This window comes from Corvus moneduloides, chromosome 3, assembly GCF_009650955.1.
Source record: "Corvus moneduloides isolate bCorMon1 chromosome 3, bCorMon1.pri, whole genome shotgun sequence".
NCBI classification, from domain to species: domain Eukaryota; kingdom Metazoa; phylum Chordata; class Aves; order Passeriformes; family Corvidae; genus Corvus; species Corvus moneduloides.
The window spans coordinates 92,101,496-92,126,075 of NC_045478.1; the positions used below are offsets into that span (position 1 = coordinate 92,101,496).

General features: G+C 39.2%; 1 long non-coding RNA gene across 3 annotated transcripts; it reads left to right on the forward strand.

Annotated features, from left to right (window-relative positions):
- The first annotated feature begins 13,270 nt into the window (after positions 1-13,270).
- LOC116441149 lies at positions 13,271-24,141 on the forward strand. 3 transcript variants are annotated; one of them, XR_004238916.1, is made up of 6 exons: positions 13,271-16,141; positions 17,253-17,384; positions 19,499-19,589; positions 20,328-20,383; positions 22,718-22,823; positions 23,041-24,141. It is a non-coding gene; the product is annotated as an uncharacterized LOC116441149 (long non-coding RNA). The 3 variants fall into 3 exon arrangements; XR_004238914.1 differs by lacking the exon at positions 20,328-20,383; XR_004238915.1 differs by lacking the exons at positions 13,271-16,141; positions 20,328-20,383 and having other exon boundaries at positions 16,152-17,384.
- The last annotated feature ends 439 nt before the right edge of the window (positions 24,142-24,580 follow it).

Consider the following 24,580-nt stretch of genomic DNA (forward strand, 5'->3'; position numbering starts at 1 on the left):
TCTCTCCAGACTTTGCACAGCTGATTCATGCCTGATGCTAAGGAGGTATTGTTATTGTCTTTTGGGAGAAGCAGAGTGAGAACTGTAGAAGTAATGCATTTTGTCTGTAAGGGAAATAAAATCCATAACGATTTAAAGAATCCAACAGAGAAAAAGAACAAGCTGGGATCCTTCTAGGAACCTCATATTCAGCCAGGAGCATTTGTGTTCTATTTAAAAATGCAGAAGGAGCATTGACATCTAGTGTTTGTTGCAGTATTTTACTAGAGAGATTTAATGGTCCACAATTCAATTTGAAGTGAAAGTATCCCCCCCAAATGACTCTTTATAAAGTCTTTTGGAGACTGAAGTCAATATCTATGGGCCTTTGGAGATGCAGCAATTGATTACCTGTCCAAGTCAATGAGCATTAAAACCCAAAGAGATTCAGAAATGCACTTCACTGTTGCAAAACCTCACCTCTGATGTCTCTGATGCACAATGACTGGTCTATGCTGAAGTTCAGTATATAAATAAAACAGCTTGTTCTAAGACCTAACTGAAGTTTTGTAACATGCAGAAAACTATGTCAACATCTTCTGCTGTAATGTTGGTATGCCTGGATGTATGCCTTGAGGACATTCTTGGTGCAGGATGAACATAAAGTAGACCAGATTTTGGAGCCACTTCTTCCTTTGTCTGCCAACACTGTCACCCTTTGTCCCCTCAGCTTGCGGAATAACATCACCTGATCTTCTCAAAGCTCCTTTCAACCCAAAGACCTCTTCCAGCAGTACATAAGAATCTCTTCATCCCATCTAAAATCAAGTGAATTGAGCAATTACTTTGTGATTCTTAGAAAGGCAGGAGCTCTTTAAGAGAGCCAACAGTTTGTGACTGAAAAGGAGGGAGAACTGAGTTTCCAACTGTAGCTGCATATGACAAGTAAACTGTGAGTGACAGAAACTGAGACTCAGTAGGGGAAGTAGTTGATTCAAGCTTTTGGGAAATAAAAACACTTCTTTGGGGAAACTCCTAACTTCCTGAGTTTAAGATCTAGGTTTTACAACTTACCTGAAACACATCATCTATCAACACTAAATTGGGGATTACTGAGCTAAGTGAACTGGAAGTGGATAATTTCTTGGAAATCTGATGTCATGACTTTAATTTCATTCCCTTTTCTGCTGAATCTCATGACTGAATTCTGATGATAAGAAAGATTTCACTGAAGGGGAACTCAAGAGGTCTTTTAATTATGAACTTTCATTCAGTATCTGTTGTACCTTACGTGAATGTACTTACCATTCCCAAGAGGAATTTGTCTGACAGTTTTCTATTAAAATCCCATAGATGATGGAGTTTCCACAGACCTGGATGACAATATTTTAGATGTTCAAACAAAATTTTCCTATCATGTTTCCTACTGTAATTTCATATCTGCAATGTGTATGAACTGTGTGGCATGTGCTAATGAACGTCACACCTATAGTATGTCCTGTGTGTAAAAGCATGTGAGCTGCACTGTTTCCCAAATCACACTTTCAGAGCTCTGTGTTTCAGAGAGGTGTCAGGCTTTCTGCACAGTACTGGCTCATATTAAATTGCTTCTTGTTTATACTTAGCTCTTAAGCTAAGTGTAAACATAAGCGTATGCCAGAAACTGCTCTTGTTTCTTGGGAGACCTAGCCGAGTTATGGTTGTTTCTGTAAGAGGCTTAATGATACAATGAAATAGGTATTGAAAAGGCTAACTTCAATATAAAAACATAAAGTATTTTGTTTTAGTGAGAGAAAAACCTAGGTAACTTTGTAGTACACCAGCGTGAGTTTGGAAATGTTCTAAAGTGTGTAGCTGAGATCTTGCCCATCTTTTAAGAAAGGTAGCAAGTACAGTCTGGGTTATAGGCTAATCAGCTGGCCTTTGGCCTCCAAAAAGCTGTTGACCATATCCTGATGGGAGCTCTTTCTGAGCACATAAAGTACCAGAAAGTAATTTTAAGAAGACAGCATGGATTTACCAGGCTCAAATTTGTGCCTTCTAGGGTGGAATGACTGATGTGGATGAAGGGAGAGGATTTTGTCGTTTGCAGAATGTGTCATTTATCACAGCCTTCTACACACTGCTCCATAGCATCCTGATAGCCAAACTGGAGATACATAGACTAGGAGGTATTCTACAAGGCAGTTGATGAGATATGATTTAGAAATGCATGTGGAAATGTGCATGAAATACACATGAAAGTATTAAATGTGACACACTGCCTTTCTCACAAGTGGTTAGTAACATTTGTCCTTTGTTTTCTGTCTGCTGTGTCAGAGAAATTTAAGGACAAATAAGGGCTTTGTTTTATTAGAATAATCACTTGATTACTAGTATGAAAGTGAGTTAAAGAAGAATATATGTTGATTTTATTCTTGAAATATATGATATTCCTATTGGATTTGTTACATTTCTTGCATCCAGAGAGCTGTTTATTGCTTTTCTTTTTAGTTACTTTTTGATGAGGTAATCAACAAATATGTCGTAAGTGGACTTACACTATGATTTGAGATATTAAATAGCAGCAGCAATCCAGCTTCAGAAGTCCCTTTTTTATGAAGATAAAATCATAGATAAAGAAGACATTTTCTTTTTTCACTTAAATATATGAATTTTAAAAATGCTGAAAAATGACAGTGAGAGAAGAAAATGCAGTACTTCAGAAATATATTTTGAGGATTTTATTTCTTGGATTGTTGTTTCTTATCTTTCCCAGACAGTTCATGCATGAACTCTGTTTTATTCCAGGGTGAGTTCTACTTGAAGGTTTCAAGAGCTAAGCCAGCCAGCCCTTTCATGCTGATTTCTCCATCTTTTTTAAACTAAGAAAATAAAAAAAATATCCAGATCCATTTTTGCACATGTCCTGATCCAGTGGGTAGTTAACTAATTCAGTTAAATACACATTGAACTTTAAATGCAGTTATAATCACACTGATTCATTATGATTATTCATATGCCTAAAAGAGAGATAAACAGGACTAAACATATTGCTAAATCAGGTGTGTCATCTGTCTCAAAGTTTTAAGCTGCTGTTTCAGCTGGGAGAACTTTGGGAATCGCAGTGTCCCAGAAATACTTGATATTGCTGTACACACAGATCTGGGTTGGCCTGCTGGAATTTTACTGATTCAACAACAGCTGAAGGCTTTTAATAGGCAAAGGAAGGAGGTCAACCATCTCCAAACGCTTTGGTTGTTCATCACTTCTTACAGCTCAATGAAAAGTGTATGTTGTATTTTAGTTTTGGCAGTTGGACTAGCACAAAGAAATTTTTTGTTTTTTAGAGTAGAAATAAGTTCAAAAATATTTTTACTTATTTAGTATTTTGATGTGGAACATGGAAAGTTCATTATCAAATCAGGCCCTCAGTCTTATAATCTGATGACATTTATCTTCTCTAGACACAGTCAGAATTTTTAACATGAAACTATTTGTTCATGGTGGGGAGATAGCAGGTGGCAGTGAAAATGAAATGAGGTTTACTTTGGGTAATATTTCAAGTACAAAAGAGGAAATTCAACTGAAGAATAAAAACTTTAACTTATAATCTGTCCACCATGGACAGGTGTTTTCCTCTGTTCTGTTTTGTTTGTTGAGGAAAAGGAGTGCTAAATACTTGTCATTACATTTATGGTTTATCAGCCAAATCTTTGTCTTTGGGAAGCACCTAGAGAAAGCAAGATTAACTGATTTCTAAGGGCAAAATAAAAACATAGATATGAGGTATGATATGTCACTGAAATTTCCTGGGAATGCAGGTAGCTGATCAGGGAATTCCACATAGTATTCTTTCCTGAAAGTAAATCAAGAAAGTCAATGAAATTGAATTTAGCAGATAATTTTTGACCTCTGGAGATGGAAAAGACTCAAGAAATTGTTGTCTTTTCCAAACGGACATAATTGGTCCTCAACCCAGGAAATAAAAAAGATTAACTAAAGAGCCAAATGTGCTAGCTATGTGACAGCTGCATAGCTGAATGTTCCCAGCCAAATCCTCTTTCTTTTCTTTGGACAAAATGTGATTTTGGCTATGTGGGACTTCGGAAAGCTTGATGTTGAAGAGGCATAGCAGCTCTGACAGAGAGCTGGATTTCTGCAATTGTGAAAGGCTACACAGGTGACCCTTAGGTGTTCTCTAACTTTTTGGTCCTAGAGGCACTGTTGCTCCTGCAGAGGTGGTAGGTCTAGTGAGAAGCTGAGTAGACAGCTCAATTCATTTTTTTTCCATGAAAGTTTTTTGGGTTGCACAAGCAACAGAAGCGACTATTCCTCCTGCCATGCTTAAAAAGCTCTGAATCTTCATACACACATCAGTCATGAACTGACAACAAAGAGCTCAAAGGATGAAGGGGAGGATGCTAGAGCATTTAGTCACTTGTATCTTTGCTGTCAGCGGAAGAGGAAAAGCTGGAAATACTCATAAGTGATTCTTTCTAAAAAGAAACCTGGTTTAACTTCTTGGAGAGACAGGCACACCAGGTATGCCTGTGCACCCCAAGAAACCTCATTTTTTTTGTCACTACCCATCCCAGAAGTAAGGAACTCTTATTTAGCCTTGTTTCACTGACCTAAGACAAGAAAGTCTCAGTGATTTGACCAGTGATGCCCAAGGAAATTTATGATAGAGTGAACAGTTAAACCCAGCATCCATATCCCAGACTATCTTGTTTACCTGTAAACAATTGTTTCTTAGTGAATTGATTAACAGGCAGAGTTCTGTTTAGCAGCCATAAAGCTGCCAGCTTAAACAAGTTAATTACAGGGACAGAGCTCCACCTGCTTTTTTCATGCCAGACATTACAAACTCTAGTAAATAGAATAAACATGTATATCTACAATTACATCCACTGATAGTGTTTTGCAAAGAGATCCAGTTCAATTTGTCTTGAGTAGGGAATGTATCTGCTTGTTAGAGGACATGCTCTTCACCACACCCTGTTTGCTACTGTCATAAATGTGTGACACACAAGAACAAGGTGAGAATGAGCTGAATTTCCTCTCTCTGACCTCCTAACATCATCTAACATGGGATAAAGGTTAATTAAAATCACTGCCACTTGACTGAAGTCAGTATGTAGCAGCTTCTCTAGTTAATGTTAAAACCATCAGATAAAAAAACAAACAACATTGGAGATCGGAGTTAGTAATCCACATGTGGTGGGGGTACATTTTACTTCTGAGAAAAGAAAGTAAAAAACCAAAGGACAGGAAGAAAGATTCTGTTAATTTCAAGTCTGTGACAGTGGTTGTAAAATCTCTGTGTATGTATCAGCTGAACTGTGGGGTGACCAGTGGGAAGCTGATGTGAGGTTTGCTTGTGTAGCATCCCAGTACTTTGAGCACTGGGATCTTGCTTGAAGAAGCACACAAACATCCCAGTTCTTATTAAAATCAATTGTCCAGGAGGGGAAGATGGCACCTTGTAACAAAATGCCAAAGCTGGAGAAAGATGAGGAAGGAATAGCTCATGCAAACCAAAAACCAAACCGATGGCTGTTTGCTACAGGGAGAGAATTTCCCATTCAAATCACTGCAGATAATTTTACCTCAGCTCTGAGCTGTTGATAGTTAAGTAGAACAAAGTGACTTCAGTAGAAGATTAAATATCAGATTACATCTTGATATGAAAATTATTGCAATGTTATCAGGATCACTGTGTACATTAACTCATGCTGCTGGCGAATGTTTGCACAGTAGTCTTCTCCCTCACCGGCTTCACAGATTTAAACCTCTCTTATTCTTAGCCTTCGTCACAATTCCTACTGAAATATATAACATATAATTCTGGAAAGCATTTTGAAATACAAAATTAAGCCTAAATCATGCAAATCAATTAAAATTAAAGACCCCTGTCATTTTGCAAAGCTAGTAATTAAGGCTTTTTCTTCTTTTTTCTCCTCCAGACTTTGAAAATCTGTGCAAAAGTTTCAGTCAGTGGGGATCCAAGGGCTTTCAGGCAAACAGAAATCCTTAGGAAGGAGCACTTAATGCAGTTTCTTCTCCATCCTCCTTTCCCATCCCAGAAGAGACAGACCCATTCAGAACTGCATTCATCAGCTCTGGAATGAAACTGGTGGTGGTAGTTAACCGTTCTAGAGCTGTAAGAGAGGAATGGTACTGTTCTCCTTGCTGCAGGATGTGGCTATGTTTCACTCACCTGAGATATTGAGACCCTGGGAGTTTTATGAAAGCCGAAGATATTTTGCTATGATGACAACTTCTGAAAAAAGAAAATGTTCTCACAGATATGTCAAAACCAGTTTGCATGTCTCCAAGAAGAGTTAAGGAGTGATTTCAGGTTTATGTATGCTTGTTTACTCCTGCTCTTTCTCTGAAGAGATCAATTCAGACTTTTAACAAGGTGGACTTTGAATTAGAAATCACAAGATTATTTTCTATAGTGCTTCAGAAAGGAAAAAAAAGGAAACTCCAACATGTATGGAGAAATGACAAGTCGCAGTTGTCTAAAGCCTTAGGAGTTTGAGGGCTAAGTCTAGTTTGCATGTGAAAAGTTGTCACAAACATATGGTTAAAGAACTACAAATTATTTAAGGTGGCAAGAATGTCAGCACCATTATAGTCTTGAGAGGTAAATGGCTGCATATCCATTTTGGGATATAGTCAACGTGCAAATTCTTCTGAACAGAATCAAGAATTTAACAAAGTTACTGATTCAGGATGGGGCTTAACTTACAGGTTTGGTAGCTTTTCCATCTCTGTTTCCACAATCTGTTGCTTATTCAAAAATCTCTCTATATTCACATTATGTCCTTTCCACTGCAAAGTCTGAGTGTTTCATAAGAGTGTGTCAGTCTCAGTTTATTCTTCTTAATGTCCAATCACATCCGCTCAATTCTCTTGTATTTGTTTCTTCTCTTCTTTGACAGTCCAACAGATATTTTTTTTTCTCCCTCTCTTTGTCAGCTTCTATGTTTGGGATTATTCTGATCTTATAGTGACTTAGTCCAAGATTCTTTACAGGCATGCATTGAGATTTTTATTCGTAATGTGTTCTTAGCCTTTCTGGTCCCTCTTCATGAGGCCAGACCTGGGTGTTGACACCTTCACAGTAAATTAAATCTATTAAAGTTGGGTATTGATGCTCTGTCAAAAGAACAATTGTTTCCTGGAAAGGAATTTATCCTGAACTACAGCATTTGAAGGTTTTGGGAGGGCTTCCTGTAATACTTTTTATCATAAATCACCTTTTTTTTTTTTCCTAGTTCTCCTTTTTTACCTCTGGTCAATAGGTATTTATTTAAATGGAAATTAAATCAGATTCTGCCTCCTCTCTGTTGGCTGCCTCACAAAAGCAACTCTGTCAAAATTCATTTGGCAACCCAAACTATCTCCTATGTGGTCATCATCAGAACTACTCAAATTTGCTTTTAAGCCTGCAAAATGAAAACATGGAATATATTACTTTTTCAAAAAAAACCCCCAAACATTATCTTGGATCTGGTTTCTACTCTTAAATCCTGCCTTATTCACATACATAGAAAACATGTTGTTCCACTGAAAACTCATGTACTTAGTGCACCATGTGTGCTGCATAGGTAACCAGATTTAAATGGAAAACATAAATTACTTGATCAACCACAGAAGACTTTAATAAATCTGGGTTCAACTCTGACTTGGCAATAGATTTCGTTTTGTGGCCTTGGATGACTCCCTTGCTTTGTCAACTTCTACTCGTCTGCAAGAGACAGTTTTGTTGCCAAAGGTTTGCTACCTTCCCACAGCATTGTAAATAAAAAGCACCACTGAAAAAGAGACTTTGAGGAATTTCTGTGAGCAGTGACTATCTAATTAGGCAGATAGGTGAAGTTAATATTAATTTGCCATTAATCAATGGCATACTGATACTTCTAGAAATCTCAGTGCCTGTAATCCAGCATAGCTCATAAAAAAAAGATTAAAGTCCCACAGTGAATCATGGAGAGCCTGTGCTTCTTTATCCTGCTTATTTCTAAGAGTCATCCTTCTCATCATTGCATGATTTAAAAGAAAAATTGGCACACATGGTGGTTGGTTCAGATAAAGGTATGCTAATCACTGACTGGTTTCAGTTTGTAAAAGCTGTTAGAAATTTCATCCCTGGTATGTGGCTTTGGAAATGAGGATGATTTAATTGCAGGTGGGGCGCAGAAACTCTAATGAAAGCAAACCACATTCTTAGGTAACAAAGGACAAATTACAAAGGATTTTTTTTTTTTTTTCCAGTGGAAGATGAGGTCATAGTTAGGAGAAAAATGGCTCTCAGAGATAGATGTCTGCAGTAATAGACTGGGGGCTTATCAGAGTGCCAAGCTGCAGCAATGGGGATTTTTGAAGTAAGTATATGGTTGAGATGCTTGTCCAAATGCTGAGTGAGAAAGCAACCTCTTGTTGAATAACGTCACTGCCATTTTAAGTGAAATAAATCTAGCTCTGGTTAGAAGCTAGAACTTCAGCTTTTCCCTATGAAAACAGTTCTCCAGTTCTTTTGATGAGGACTACGACAGGAGCATCTAAAAATAGTGGAGTAAGATGAGAAGTAAAAGGGCAAAACATCCCTTGAGTATGGAACTTCTAATATGTCTTGGGTTTCTGTCCTTTTAAGATGGGGATGGTTTCTTACACTCTTTAAAGCACACTGTCAACAGAAATGAACCACTATCACTTTTATGATTAATCCTATAAAGATCCATTAAGAAACAGGCTAAAGTGACAATCTTAGTCTCCTATTTAAAATTTGCGTGCAAATGCTACTGTGCCTGTACGTGTGCATATAAATATTATTATTCTTGGGCTGATTTGCAGTTTATTGCATGGAAAAAGATAACACACAAATGTTATTGACATTTACTAAACTTTCTTCACAGAGATAAGGAAGTTCTTATTTCACCCTTGACTGAGAGAAGCTCTTTATTCCATCAGCCTCACTGATTTTATGCTGAAATTCCACAGGCCAGTTGTATCCTCAGCAGACATCAGCCTGACCTGCTCCATTGCATCCCCAAAGTGCTGTCAAACTGATGGCTGTTACTGAGTTTCGGAAAAATTCAAAAATATGCTCCTGGAGATTATTGTAATTTATGTGGGCTGCACTTTCTAATCCCTGTCTAATCCCAGATGAGAAATTGCTCTTTCCAAGGTACATCCCTTACATCACACTGTGCCTGGGAGCCATCTGCTGTTGATGGCTGGGATGCCCAGTTGACACCTTTACATTTCCACTTTAAAGAGACAGCATTAGCCTGCGATTTCACCTGAGTTTTCTTTCCTGTTTGTCATGTCAGCTGTGGCCTTCCCCATTTCATCTCCACATGCCTTTGTCTTTAGCTACTTCTAAATGGGCATAAAATACTGGCTTTGCTCGTAAAACGCACTCAGTGCTACAGATGAAAATATTTTGTTGCTTTCTACGTGGTTATTTTGCAATTGGTTGCTTTTTGTTTAATATTTTTGTCTCTATTAAGTGAACATGATTTCTGATATTATCTTTGTATCTTCCTTTTGATTCTGGAGAACCTCTTTCACTCAGTAAATTATTTCCTGCTCTTCAAGGAGGTGTTAGTGTACCAGAGACTAAATGCACATTTGGGCGTGCATGCATCTGAAAAAAGGCTGTGAGTGCTTACTGCACCAGACTTGAAGCAATAAGCTTCAAACCTCTTCTCCAAACCAAACCAAATTCAAGGAAGAGAGAGAGAGGAAGGGTGATACCTTATTTTAAGGTGACATTCTTTATGTCTGCGCCTGTAAAGACATCTGAACATGGAACTGCTCAGAAGCCATTTCTGTAACTGTACAAGCTTTGCTTAACTTGTAACCAGGAAGATCAACACTTGAACTTTAATTTATGATACTCTTTGAGTTAGTGTCACTAGTGAGGTCTTAATTTTAAGGTAATTTAGAAAATTTTTCTAAAATGTTGTGGTTTCTGGTTGCATTTACAGTCTTTAAAATAACTACATTGCAGGAAAGAAAAAGACAAAGCCTTTACAAAAGGACAAGCTGCTAAATCAGTCACTTCAACAATTAGGAGATTATAAAATTTAACTTTTTCAAAGGTGTCTAACTTACCCAGTGCCAGATGAATTTTCTTGGGGGCGACAAAAACCCCATTCTGTAGTAATTCAAAACTGTAAATTTTAAAGTTTTATTCCAAATCAAGGGGTAGGAATGGAACTTCTTCTGAAATCTTATGAGAAATTACCAACATATTTTAACCTGTGTTTTAGAATAATTCTCAGTTGAAATAATTAAAGTGTAAACTGTGATCCACATAGGAAGTGAAACATAGATTTAGAAGAAACATAAAGATTTTAGTTATAGGCTAGCTGTGTTGAAATTAGTTAGAATAGGAAGGAATTTGGGCCCAGGTAGAGTTAATTAAAATAGTTAGGAGAGCTGGACCTCAAATGGGTTTTAAGATGTTAGTAACTGATTACCAAATAACTGATCATCTGTCATTTGTATGTTTGTTTAGCTGTGCTTAGTACGAGGAACAGAAACATTGATAAGCTGGTGTAGGGAACAAGGACAATTACCAATTTCCTCCCTTGGTGGGAACCTGTTCAAAAGTCACACAAGAGGAAACTTGTAATCATTAAATCACTAAAGTAATTAGGATTGTTAAAGTTCAGAGAGGCGAAAATGTCAAAATGAGGAAGATGAGTTACTTCATCTTTTTAGGACCACTGACCCAATTCAAGACCACCGACTCCATTCAGGACACACACTACGCATGCTTAATGACATTTAAGCTCATTTCCATACGAAGCGGAGAATGGGAGGTGTTAATGTTATGAATATGCATTTGTATTTTGGATATTCATAATTTTTGTTAATAAAAAGCTTTGTGTTTGCTTGGATCGGGGCCCTGCATCTTAGGGAGCTATCCCACACAGTGCCTGGCGCCAAATAAAACATGCACTTTCTAACTCTAAACTGTTAAAGAGTCTTTGTCCGTCTCAGTTGGATATCGATATTAGATCGATATTCAGATTTTTGGTAAATCAGAAGTTCAGACCGTAGTCAAAGTAAAAAATTAATATTCGAACCCTGGAAATTTCTTTCCTGGGAAATTATTCAATTTTGAAATTCCATCTTCTCTCCCAGTGATAGTAAATGTTTCTACTCTAAGGTTCAGATTAAAAGCAAATTATAAAATATTTTGTTTTAGAAATATTTAGATGATGTTACTGAAACCTTAATTTTGATAGCATTCAAGTTGTCCCTTCCCATTTTATCATTGAAAATGTTGTGTATTTCTATTTCTCTTGACACTAATCCATCCCCCCACAGGGAAGATATGTTAGCTTTCTTATGCTCACAGACATAGCTGATATCCCTTTAGAAGCTCTTATTGTTGTCCTTCATGTTCCTCATCAGATTAAATTCTAGTTGTGCTTTGGCTTCCCTGATCCCAGCCATCCCTGCATGCTCTGACAGAGCCATGACATTCCTGTCAGGGCATCTGACTCTGCTTCCACCTTCTGTACCTTTCCATTTTATGTTTCAGTTTAGTCAGGAGCTGCTTGCTCATCCATGGAGGTCTCCAGCCACCTGTGCTCCATTTGCTGCTCATTGGGATGGACCATTCTTGAGCTTGGAGGAACTGATCCTTGAAGACCATCCAGCACTCCTGGACCTTTCTTCTCTCTAGGACAGTCTCCATGGTATTCTTCCCGCAGGACCCTGAATAGGCCAAAGTCTGCTCTCCTGAGGAGAACCAGCATATAGTTAGATTTTTGCTATTAACACTGTTTTTAAACATAAAATCTTGTCTGGAATGTATTCTTTATAGTCAATCAAACAATACATTTCCCTATTCAAAAAATGTTAATTTGCCCATTATGTTGGGGAAATGTTTTTGTTTTGTATATCATTATAATTATAAAAATAAATTTGGCAAGGTAAAATTGCAGGTGTTAGATTATGTGGTTCAGGTGAAACAACCCAGTAGTTTCCATCAAATATGGACTGAGAAATATTTTTATTTATCTAGAAACTCTTTTTGACTTATAAAAATTTCAGTTAAATTTTATTGCCTGTATCTGTTAGCTACATCTTTTCCTTCACATAAATATATTTCTTTGGCGTCTGATGGAATGGAATCCAGTTACAGGTGGATGGAATTTGAATGGATTTGGATGGAATTCCACAGCAACTGTCAGGTTAGACGATTCTGTAACAAATATCTGAGCCAATTTTTTTTTCAATTGTGGCGATCTGTTTACCCATTCCTTTTCTAATCCCACATTGTTCCCACCCCTTTCCTTGCCCTTATCCCTGGCCACTCCCTCGGGCTCTCCCTATTGTTTCCTGTACCCCAACTCCACCCACGTACCGCCCCTGAGCCCCTGAGAAAAAGCCCCTGCACCTGGATCACGAAGTCTCTCTGCCTCTGGGGGTTGCCGGGATGAGATGTGTTTAAAAGTCTTCTTAAACCCTCATGCGAGACCCTTCTCACCTCCTTTGCCATCACTGGTGGTAAGGGTGGCAGCTGCTGGAGCAAATCCGCGGAGCCGTCTGAAATGGTCTGCGGGAGGGTGACAATGGTCATGCTGTCCTAAGCAGCTCTGCTGAGCTCTCAGGGAAAGCTGCAGCTTGCTAAACCAAACCTAGCACGACAACATTCAACCTCTCCAAACTTGGAAGCCTGGGAAACAAGGTTCAGAAAGGTTTTGTATCAAAAATCTTTTATCATTATGGCTGCCATCTTTCCCAGTGCCTGTTGTCATTTGCAGAGAGATTATGCCTGATGTGGAATCTCCTGCAGAAGTCAAACAAAAAGTCAGGCTGCAAGGTATGTGAGGAAAGGTAAGAAATTCAAAAAATCAAAGGGAAGGTGAGCATGGGGCCAGGCATGAAAGAGAATGGAAATACCACTAGACGTGTGTATTGAGGTGGTCGAAGGTAACTAAGCAAATTAATTGGAATATACTATCAGTGGGCTATGTATTTTCTTAGAAATGCTGCTATTTTACCCTTTTGCCCCTTTAGACTGATTAAGTGATAATCACATTTCTGGTTCTTATGCTGGAAACTGGGAATAGAAGAAAATGTGTCAGAAATGAGGATAGAAAGAAAGGAAGTGGAGATAAAGACTCCTTATGAAGGCTAAACTTTGAGGAAAAGCAGAGTCAATAATTCTGTAGACATTAAAAAAAAATATATATATATTTGAGGCATTTCTTTTTATACAGTTTTTGTTACATTGTTGTGTCCCTGCCTTTTTTTTTTTAAATTAGCCTATTTAACATGATAAATACAACTTGGAGGTATCTATAAAAACTCTTCTCTTATGAGGTATTATTTCTTCTTGAAAAATTGTATGAGATCTTGGACTCAGAAGAGGAGATCGTGTTCAGTGGTGGAATTATCTGAACTGTCTTTATTAAAGCACGGCCAGCAGGACCAGGGCAGCGATTATCCCCCTGTGCTCACCATTGTTGAGGCCACACCTCAAGTTCTCTGTCCAGTTCTGGGTCCTTCACTTTAAAAAGGATGAGCATGCCCAGTGAAGGACAACAAGGCTTGTGAAAGGTCTCAAAAACATGTCATGTGAGGAAGAGCTGGGGGAGCTGGGTTTACTTAGTCATGAGGAGAGGAGGCTCGAGGGGGACCTCATCACTCTCTACAACTCCCTGGAATGAGGGTGTAGTGAGGTGGGGGCTGGTCTCTTCTATTGTGCCTGCAGTAAGAGAACCAGAGGAAATGGCCTTAAACTGAGACAAGGGAGACTCAGATCAGATACTAGGAGAAAAAAATTTCACAATTAGGGTGGTCAGGCATTGGAAAGGGTTGCTTAGGGAGGTGGTGGTGTCACCATCCCTAGAGGTGCCTAAGAGGCCCCTGGATCTGGCACCGGATGATGTGGTTTTAGAGATTTGGGGGTTACAGGGGTAGAGCTGGGTTGATGGTTGGACTGGATGATCTTAAAGGTCTCTTCCAACCTTGATGATTCTATGATCTATGATGCTGCCAGGGTGGGGCATCCCCAACATCCTGGGCAACCTATTCCACTGTCTCACCACCCTCAATCACCTCTCTCAACCTTATGTGAGACATTATCCTTACTCAGCTGTGTCTATGACTATAGGTCAAATACTGACATCGCAAACCAACACAATAACTCAACATGTCCTATTCCTTGATAATCTCTGGATGATAATGTAATAATTTTGGTTTCCAAGAGATGTCTTACTTTATTTACTCCTTTCCACTTTGTGATGTATACTTAGCCAAAGTCAATATCTATGATCAGGAGATGACTGGATATTTGACATCCCTTTGTCTACAGAATTGTCTTTCTACTGCTTAATATATTCAGTGGCACATTTCATATATGGCATATTTCTTCCACAGATACAGTGGTTTATGCATGTGTCTGGGAATTGTGTTTCCCTTTGATTTATTAACTAAGCGCAAAGGCTTTGTCCTGTTATTGCTATCTTTATTCACACAAGTCTTGGCACGTTTCAGCAATTCCAGCTACAGCTCATTTAGGGCTGCTTTCTTTTGAGCCTTGTTTGTTTCACCTAATTACTTTTGCAATAACTATTTTTAGGTTTTTGACATTCATTTGTACTGGGGTAGTTTATTCTTTATGTGTTTTTATATCCTGGGTTGGTCTCCTAAGTGCATCTCCTCAGCTGTGCATTTAGTTTGTTCTTGAGTAATTACAGGAGACCTTCCTGAGAGGAATGAAAACATAAACATATGGGTGGCATGTGAGTGGCATCTGAATGATGTGAGTGACTAGAATATACCTGTAAGGGTGGTAAACCCAGGTGAACATCTGTATGTTCAGATCTTGCTGCTATAATTCTCACTCCTGCATCATATCAAGAGATTGGACTGGAGGATGCCTTGAGTTTTATTGTAAGCCTACTTTTTGTCATTGTCAATAATTTGCCAAAATTTAAGACAAACAACCATAATGAAAAGCTGATTTCACAGCTTGCTTTCCTAATGGCCATATAAAATGAATTCTTCTACTGGCTCTTAGATCCATCACTGTTGATTTTCAGTTCTCCGAACTCCTCACATGTGTCTCTAGTTAAGAGAATAAAGCAACTAGGGAATCAATTAATGATATTCACAGCCAGCCAAAGCCCAGAACTGTTTTCTCACAGCTCCGTTGAAGTGCCAGTGATGGCACCACACTTAGATTGTGTAGGTTTTGTTTGTTAATGTCAGTAAAGCCCTCCAAGAATCCTGTGCAATGAATGACAGATATGATATCTGAAGGCAGATATAAAACATTTTGTGCCTTAGCAAAATGACATGGGATCTGGATTCTGAGCCCAGCTTACTCCAATAAAGTTCAGGGTTTTCATAGTCAGGCATAGATTCAGGCTTGTCTTTCTCATCAAGAGAATACCAGGGAAATACCATTTACTATGCGTGGGCCTTGTTTCTCCTGCAAACCCACAGTCACTTCAAAGTTTGCTGCCTTTTGGTGGAAAAGTTAGGTAATTAAAACATTAATGAACCCTTAGACAGTGCTTTTGTGTGTTTGTATATTTTGCACACAGTCACAAAGAGCATCAACATACTGTCTTGAGAACATGATACTCCAGATAGCCAAGCACACAGCTCTTATCAGCTCAATTGTTGGTTTGAACCTGCATCCCACTAAATGCTATTTGTATATTGACTGTACTTCTTAGAGGACTATTTCTTTTGTATTTGCTGTAGCTTACACTATCTCTTAGACATTTTTCAAATATGAAAGATGTTCCCCTAAAGAACATCTAGTATAAAGGATGAAATTGTCAATAAGTAGAGCCTGGTGGCTGCCAATATCCCTGAGTGCTCAAGAGGGAGAATGACTTTGGTGCTGCAATGGACAGATGCAGAGAGCAGCAAAGCCCCCATGCGGAAACAGCATCATTTGTCTGTCTGCTTGTCAGCTTTCTGGTAAGTAGAAATCAAATGCTTTTATCACCTGAATGTACATGTGAAGTTGGTAATGTTTGCAACTAATTAAAAATATTCTCAACAATTTTCTAGTGGTAGCTCAGACTGACAATTATGGCCAGAGGCCTCTTACACAATGTGCCAGGCAAAGAGAAAAATGGAATAGTCAGAGAAAGAAGCTGCTAGAAAAGGATTTCTGCAGGTGATTAACCTAATGAGCATGAGGATTTTCATATAAACTGTCATCTTATTCTGGTGCTAGTACTTGGAGCTCATGACTCTGATTCTTGCAATTCTGCTCCTGGCTTTCATACGTGTGCTTGTATTTCTTTAATGTTGGGCAACATTTTTGGTTTTGTTTGATTTTTTTTTTTTTGGCTTGGCTGACTTCTTTGCAAATTACAGTACTATTCACTTACCTTACAGAGTTACTGTAAACCTTAATTAAGCTCCCCCTGAGCAGCTTGGAGAGGGCTGGACAAAAGCTGCTGTCGAGGTGACAGCAATTTTCTGGGACCAAGCAGTGTTGAGCAGCATGGGGTCTTTATTATCCCAGCTCTTACCTGCTGCTGTGTCAGACAAAAGGATGAGGTATTAGTTTGGTAGATTAAGAGGTAGCTAGAAAAACTAGATACTTTTTCAGATTTTTTTTTTTATAAATAGGAACTTGACAAAATTGATTTGTTGAGTTGTAACTATGCATGCATTTGGCTATAGCTGGAAGATTCAAGCTTCATTAAAAGAATAATTAAAGAGAAAGAGTCCATTCAAAAACTAATGAGAGCATTTCCCTTTGTCCTTTCTAGAAGTGAACTATTTTCTTTTGTGAATGCCAGCCTGTTTTGTTACAACAAACTAAAAAGTATGCCTTCACTTTTCAGTTTGAACCAACATTTTTCATTTTAACATTAACATTGTACACCACAAACACAAGTCAAAACTATCAGTTGCAAGTCTACAAGGACTTTAAATGAATGTCAGACCCTTGTGATCTCAGAGCGTGAGAGAGGCTTCACTCCAAGATTTATACACCCTTCCCAGCAGGTGGAAATAAAACTAACCTCACAAGGGGTAGTTTTAGTACCCTAAATGAACTTGAGATAAGCAGCAGTTGAGGGAAGCTAAATCAGTGGTTACATGTCCATGTTAATCTTCAGCAGCTCCAAAACAAGCAGACTCTGCTTCATCCCCATCCCCACTGCCAGTGCTGGGTGTCACTGTCACCTTTGCTCTTGTGCCTCAGTTAGCAACGTTCAGCCTCGTGGTGATCAGAGTGGGGAAGAGCTTCACTGACCTTTGTTTTTCATTTGCAGGCTTGGATTTCACTTGAATCCACTGCTTTGTGTGGTTTTCTATCTGGCTGGATGAAGAGAGGAGGTTGGATCAGTTGGCAACAGTCACATTCTCCTTTTCAGCAAATCCCTGAAGCAGTGATGGCCTAAAAGGTCAGTAAAACCATCAAGTAAAATACTTCCAAATTGAGTTTTACATCAAAGACATTCAGGAACAAAGATTGGAATGTCATGGGGCACAGTAGATTTGGGTTATATTTTGGGTGTGGTAATTCATAAATAACATGCTATCCCCTGCAAGCTCTGCAAGTTAATTCAGGATTGCTAACATGGGTTTCTGTATAGAAGACACTCTTCCCTAATGCTTAGCATTGGCCATGGCATATAACTCTGGAGGGAGCCCAAAGAAGGCCCACAAAGATGGTGAGAGGGATGGTACCTTGCTCAGAGGGTGGTGAAGCACTGGAACAGGTTCCTCAGGGGGGCTGTGGATACTCCATCCCTGGAAGTGTTCAAGGCCAGGGTGGATGGGGCCCTGAACAGCCTGGGCTGGTGGGAGGTGTCCCTGCTCATGGCATGGGGTAGGGACAAGATGATCTTTGGGTCCCTTCCAACCCAAAAAATTCTATGATTCTGTGATAACAATGGAAAAAGGATATGGATGCTGAGGATCTCCAACAGAGGTATAAAATGTACATTAAAAATACGATCATTAAATTATTATCAATTAATGTATATATAATAGCTTGATAACATTACTCATTTCAACCGTTAATTTTATTTTAAAAATAAATAAATAAAGGAATTTTATTTATTTGTTGTGGACTCCTCATCCTTCAAGATTTCAAGGCCAGGTTGGATGGGGATTTGAGTAACCATGGGGATCTGAATAAATCCATGGCAGGGTGTTTGGAACAAAATGATCTTTAAGGTCCCTTCCAAACCTAACCATTCTAGGGTTCTATGATTCTATTTACAATTGGGCTGGAGAAAAAAAAAATGGTACATTTTAGCATTCAGTTTTAAACAAAAATTAAAGATTTCAGAAATAAGCAATACTATGTCAGTCCTTCCAGCTCAACTGCCAAAGTATATGATGTTGAGGAAAACAACCAAAATTATAAGATTCTAAGCAATCATCCAAGGTTTTTTTTTCCTAAGTTGTGTTATGTCCAGTCCAGTCACAATCTTGCAAAGTCACACTGTTTCTGGAGGAAATAACAAAACCTCCACCTTGCTTTTCAGAAAACTGTAATTGTGAGGATTTAGTATTATTTAGGATCAGTAGCAAAGCAAAGGAACAAAGTAATTGAATGTTTTGCTTGAAAACAGATATTTAAATTCCTCTGTCCTTTATCTTGAGCCCTGTAAAGCTTATTGAATCATTGAGATACAAACTCTGGGTTTCTTGTTTTGTTAGATGCAGGTCTTTTGATTCTGCTGTGACAGGGCAGTTTGTCCTAAAGTGAGAGGCAGATGTAGAAAGAGGAAAGACAAAATGGAAGCAATATGTCATTAAGTGAACGATTCCATAAAATTTAATGGAGATGTCAGAAAAGACAGAAAATGTGGAGAAAATTAGTCATTGTCTAGCTAGATAATCAAAGTATCTCTTACTAAAGTAAAACACTTACTTTTCTGAAGAAGTGAAATTGGCTTCCAAATACTGAGAGCACCAAACACTCCTCTAATCAATTTAGAAGCCAACAAATAAGAATGACTGTATTATGAAAATCCAGTTGAAGCTGTAGAAATTGAATTATTAGAAATGTTTGTAGTTTAAAACTAGATTTTGAAAGGACCTCAAGCTTAAGTCAGCCTTCAGTTCATATCCCTTTTAGTAGGAGAACAGCATTTTGAAAAAGGCACACATCAGGTGTCTTTAATAGCTGTGAGGTGCTCTTTATGTGTGGTCTGTCCTTCACGGTAAGGGGTTATACAAAAAACCACTTCCCAAAGAGATGCTGGAAGGCACTGATACTTAGAGATGTGATTATGTCTTGCACAGCAAATTGTTCTTATTGGTCTTCCTGCTTGCACTGGGGGTGAAACAGGCAGTGTTTAGCATCATTTGGAGGATGCAGAATATTTTCTTCTCTCTCTTCATATAGGCAGATGCCCTACGTGTGGAGTAAACCAAACTCTCCTTCTATCTACTTATCACTCCTGCACTTACTGACCTAGCTCCTGACATGGTGTTAGTCACACCATCCTACAGCTTTCCCAAATACCAGGCAGCAATTCTGATCACCTTCCTGTATCCACAGTGTGCTAAAGACAAAAAACCCAAAGCATGAAAGTGTTCAGCATTGATGTCTGGAAGCCCTCCTCATCCCTTCTTATTGTCTGAGCAGCAAGGTAAGAATACAGCACACTGTAGCACCAGTAACTCAGGTAATTCTTTTTATAAGACTTGAGCACATGAAAAAGATTACATTCCTCATGTAAAAATACAGAAGTTAGTGAAGCCATCACAGAAAACAGGTTTATTGAGCTGCATCAATTTTGCAAGACTAGGTCCAAAAAGCAAAAATATGGATAGACACAGATATTCTCAGCAGGAAGGGACTAGAAACTCTGGAGCAATATAAATTAAAATAACTTCTGCTTTAGCAGTCAGCTAGCCAGGTGTCACTACTAACACAGAATGGAGAACTCCCATAAAGAAATTATATTGAAGAGAAAGAAACTCTGAAATAAAACTGCTGCAGAGTCTTTACAAAGAAAGGGCTTTCTGACAGCTTTGCACTCTCTGGCTTCATTATGAAATATATAATTGGTGTGATAGGAATAATTTATTTGTTTGCATCTTAGGTTTAATGAGTGGCACAGGGTTAATAAAGACAAGAAAAGCAAGACACCAAACCCCAAGCTGCTGCAGATGATGTGTCCTGTACAGCTCCTGGTGGGTCTGCAACTTGTCAGGAGCAGTGGGAAAAGAGGATTTTATTAGTGAACACGAAGTCAATATTGCTCTCTTTTCATCCAATTATAGTCAGTAAAATTGTCAGGGTTATGGATGTTTGAAGACACATCTGGTGCTTTGACTTCTTCAAGGAGAAAATTTTTCCTGACTTACACTTCCATTCTTGTCAGGTCATCTGAATTATTCAGCACTGGCAGTGATATGAGTGGAGCAGGACTCAGAGCCTGTGAGTGACATTTTTGGAATATTCAACCTGTATTAATGTCTGAACAGTTTCATGCTTCGGAGCAGTCTTATTCCAGCTTGCTCCAGTAGTACAGGTCAAAAAGCATAAATTGTCCTCTTTGCTAGTGTAGTACATTTTGTTTGAGGTTCTCAAACAGCTCTGCAAATCTTAAGAAGTTTCACAACCCTTCTTAATTCCTGAGAAAGCTGTGAGGAAAAAAATAGAAGCCAACATACTCAGACGTTTCTACTAGTTTTGATTACAGTTTTTAGGGTATTTTTGGGGGGTCTTTGTTTGTTTGTTTGCTGAGGAATTTTTTTTTGTATGCCAAATAGAGCTGAGGCTTGGTTACTCTTCTGTGCCGCAGGATCACCGGGGGGGTCTCAGCACGTGCCCAATTCCGCATGCTCTGGCCTTGAGTGCAGAGTCTGTGCTGCACACAGATTGGTTGTCCTGACATGCTTAATCATCTCAATGGGGTTTAAGAGCAGCTCAGGCTGCTACACAAACAGATGAACAAGTAGTTTGTAACCGCTTCAAGGTGGTACCCTGGAGAGCTCTTGCATTTGTGTTTGAGATTCCTTGAAGGAAAAGGTTGAGAGCTTATTAAGCCAACAGAGCAAGCTGGAAACACATAGGATTAACCTGACGGTAATGCATGAAGTAATACAGAACGCTGCAAGATTTGTTCTAATCAAATTCCTGGAAAATCAACCGTGATCTGAAGCCCACAGCGTGGGGACTTCTGGGAACAGTTTGGTATGGGTCACTATGATGTCGTCCTAAATGGAAAAAGTTTCCTGGACTGCAGCAATATCTGTTCTGGCTCCCCATTCCTAACCCCCAACTGAAAAATGACTTATTGGCCAGCTTCGCTTGTGAATAGAAATTTCTTTTTGTGATGTAATCTCATTCTCATACCCCCCTGACTGACTTTTGAATCTTTTTTATGGGTAATTAACATTATCCTCTATCGTCCAAATACTGATAGCTTTCATTGATCCACCACCTTTGGGCAGTGTGATAATCATTTTATGGTCCTGGTTGCCAGGCCAGACTTAAAAAAAGAAATTGAAAAAAAATCCCTTGGTCTGTTTTATTCAAGGACATGTTCTCATTGCAGGACTAATTTGAACAGACTGAGATAAGAATTACACTTTTTTAAGGAGTCAGTGAGAAATTGCCATTTGCAGCTCGTGCTTTCCTGATATCTGAATCTCATTGTGCCTGTGGATATCATGCTCTGATACTCACAGATCCTGCTGAGTAGCAGAGTCTGACTACATGACTACATGTGATTGAATCACTGTTGAGATGTGGTTTCATATCAGTCTAGACTTAGTTTGGCTGGGGTTTCTCCATTATGTATTTATTTATATATCTGCTCCTTTTCCTCATCCGTAAATGGTCAGTGTATTCTGTTACTACTGGTTAATATAAAATGTGAAAATATATTTGAATTTCTTGATGGGAGAAATACAATTGCTATATGTGATTTCACTTTCATTAAATGATGCCAAACCCCTGGTATTAGGAAGAAGTTCACTGGAAGACAGACTAATGGCTGCAAAACAGTTCTTCTTTAGGCAATATTGTCATAGCTGGAATAAATTGGTACCTTCATATGGTCACAGTGCCCACTGCGACCATTTGAAAGGAGCTTACTGAAGATTTCTTGTTCTTCAGACTGTGCCAGTACTACCAGAACCGCTTGTGTTCGCTCGCCATCTAACTAAATTTATGAAGTTTGGGTAAAAAGACAAGCAGTCATTTTTGCTGTGTTATGGCCACGCAGTCTGTTTCACTTGTCTAAGACTGTTGCCTAAGGTAGGGCATTGAATCAATTGTGTATTTTGTTGATACAGAGGATTCATAAGATTTTGATGACTTTATGCTAACTGTGTTGTCTCTCTTTCTTCGCCCATTTGATACATACTGGGTTACTTGTAGAAGAATGTGTCTTATCTCAGGTGGCAGCTAGTAGCAATTAGCTTTCCCTTGGCTGAGATCACTGCCCTCAGAAATGGAGAAGTGCATTTCCCTGAGCAGGGGAAATTGAGCTTTTTGACAGCCAGTTTTGGTTGTGATAACCACAGACCAGACCGAGATGCCCCAGTGCAATTACAAGGTAATTTGCTTCAGGCCTTATAGCTTGCTGAGTTTTTCAAATGTCAAAGAAAAGTGAGTAAAAAACAATGTGTTAGTCCTAAAAGCATTAAGTTATTGGGATTGTTAGTGTTGCTACTGCTGTACGCTGTTACTTACGTAGATGAAGGTGCACATTTGCGACTTACGCCATGTAGTCTCATCACAATCAATCTGCATCTCTTACAGCATTCACTCAGGAATTTCTGCATCACTGTGGAAAATGAAGTCACCTCTTTCTTGATAAATGTACTCTGAAGACATGCCAGGGGATACTGCTGGTACAACGTCAAGAGTAAGTGCTTTTCCATGTAACAAATCCGTGGGACTCCGACCAATGAATACTGCAGGTACAAGGAGTTTAGATGGGCTCAATGAAAGATGGGAGAGGAGCTTGGCAGAGATATTCATTGGTGTTGCTACATAAACAAAATACAAAATGGAAGAAATCCATTCACAAGTATTAGAGTAGAAAATATTATACTTGCTCATCCTGTTCTTGCTTCTCCTAGGTTTCCACTAGTGACCACTGTTGAAGACAGAAGTCTGGGCTAAGAGTGCTCTGAATCCAGGATATAGCCTTATGTTCCTTCTAGCTCCAGTCTGCCCTGTCCTGTCCTGTTCAATACATACCCAATCTTGCTCCACCCAGCCTACATTTTAGAATTCTTCAATTTTTCCAGCACAGGAATTTTGCTAAGCTCTTCCTGTAACTTGAGTGTCAGTTGGGGCTCTCCATATCAATATTATCTTGCACTTTGTTTAACGATGGGACCTTTCTTTTACTTTTTACTCCTGTTTCAACCATTCTTACCAACATGCCACTGTTTTGTGCTTTATCCATCCATGTAGTGTCTACTCTTTAGTCATTTTTTTTTCCCTTTTTGGGGAATTCTCTAAGAACTTGCTTGTTGAACACCAAAGATTATTTTCTTTCCCATAGTTATGACTTCTGAATTTTGTCTTGAACCTGCTAGTAACTCATATATTTTTTAAATTATTTTGTGAAAAAAAAATTTGGTAAATTACTCTGTCATCAAAATACATTTTATGAGTTTGGGCACTTGTAAATCACTGATCTGCATCCACATTGCATGCACACTGCTAGAGCTGCAGCGTCTAGAAGTTAATGTTCTAGACAGACTTTGTACAGGAGAGTAGGATTACGTCGGTCACATGTTCAGATTGAGGCCCATGAGCAAGTTACAAGAATAAGGTTGGTATTACAGAACCATTTAGGTTGGAAAAGGCCTCTGATATTGAGTCCAGTCTTTGATCATCACCTTGTCAACTAGACCATAGGACTAAGTGCCATGTCCAGTTGTTTCTTGAGCACCTCCAGGAATGATGACTCCACTGCCTCACAGGACAGTCAGTCCCAATCCTTGACAACCCTTTCATCCTCCTGATGTCCAACCTGAACCTCCCCTGGTGCACCTTGAAGCTGTGTCCTCTCATCCCCTTGCTGGTTGCATGGGAGAAGAAGTCAATCCCCAGCTGGCTGCAGCCTCCTTTCAGGGAGGTGTAGAGAGTGACAAGGTCTTCCCTGAGCCTCCTCTTCTCCAGACTAAACACCCCAGCTCCCTCAGCCATTCCTCACAGGACTTGTGCTCCAGACCTTTCACCAGCTCCACTGCCCCTCTCTGGACACACTCCAGCACCTCAAAGTCTTTCTTGCAGTGAGGAGTCCAGAACTGGACACAGCACTCGAGGTGTGGCCTCGCCAGTGCCAAGTAGAGAGGCATAATAGTTTCCCTGGTCCTGCTGGTCACGCTATTTTTTATATAAACCAGGATGCCATTGGCCTTCTTGGCCACCTGGGCGCATGCTGGCCCATGCTCAGCTGCTGTCAAGCAGCACCCCGGGTTCTTTTCTGATGGGCAGCTTTCCAGCCACTCTTCCCCCAGACTCTAGCATGGGGTGATGTGGTTCCTGTGCAGGACCTGGCACTTGGCCTTGTTGAAGCTCATACCATTGGTCTCGGCTCATAAATCCAGGTCCCTCTGCAGAGCTCTCCTGTACTCCAGCAGAAAAACACTCCCATCCCACTTG